Here is a 786-nt window from a genome sequence, read left to right on the forward strand (position 1 = left end):
ATGAGGGTTAGGTTTAGGGTGAGGCTGGGTGTTAGAGTTACAGTGAGGGTGAGGGTGAGGATGAAGGTTAGGATTAGGGTTAGGGTTAGGGATAGGATCAGGTTCAGGATAAGGGATAGGGTGTTTTTGAGGGTTAGGGTTAGGGTGAGAGTGAGGGTTAGGATGAGTGTTAGGGAAAGGGGTAGGGTTAGGGTTAGGCTGAATGTTAGGATTAGGGTGAGGGTTAGGGTCAAGGTAAGAGTTAGGGTTAGGGTGAGGTTAAGGATTAGTGTGAGGGTGAGGGTTAGGGTTAGGGTTAGGATTAGGGTGAGGGTTCGGTTGAGGGTGAGGTTGAGGGTGAGGGTGAGGGTGAGGGAGATGTTGAGGGTTAGGGTGTTCTTTAGGGTTCAGTTTAGGGTGAGGGTTAGGGTGAAGGTGAGCGTTAGGTTGAGGGTGAGGGTTAGGATAAGGGTTAGGGTGAGGGTTAGAGTGCGGGGTAGGGTTAAGTTTAGGGAGAGAGTTAGGGTTTGTGTGAGGTTTAGGTTTAGGGTTAGATTTAGGGTGACTATGAGGATAAAGTTTAGGATGAGGGTTAGGGTGAGGGTTAGGGTTCGGATTAACGTTTGGGTTAGGGTTAGGGTTACATTTAGGGTAAGTGTTAGGGTTACGGTGAGGGTTAGTTTTAGGGTTAGCATTAGGGTTAGGGTTAGGTTTAGGGTGAGGGTCAGGGTTAGGTTTTGAGTCAGGGTGATGTTTAGGTTGAGGGGTAGGGTTAGGGTTAGGGTAAGGGTTAGGATTAGGGTGAGG

The sequence above is a fragment of the Dipodomys merriami genome, unplaced genomic scaffold, assembly GCF_024711535.1.
Source record: "Dipodomys merriami isolate MVZ:Mamm:240054 unplaced genomic scaffold, mDipMer1.0.p SCAF_115, whole genome shotgun sequence".
Lineage (NCBI taxonomy): Eukaryota > Metazoa > Chordata > Mammalia > Rodentia > Heteromyidae > Dipodomys > Dipodomys merriami.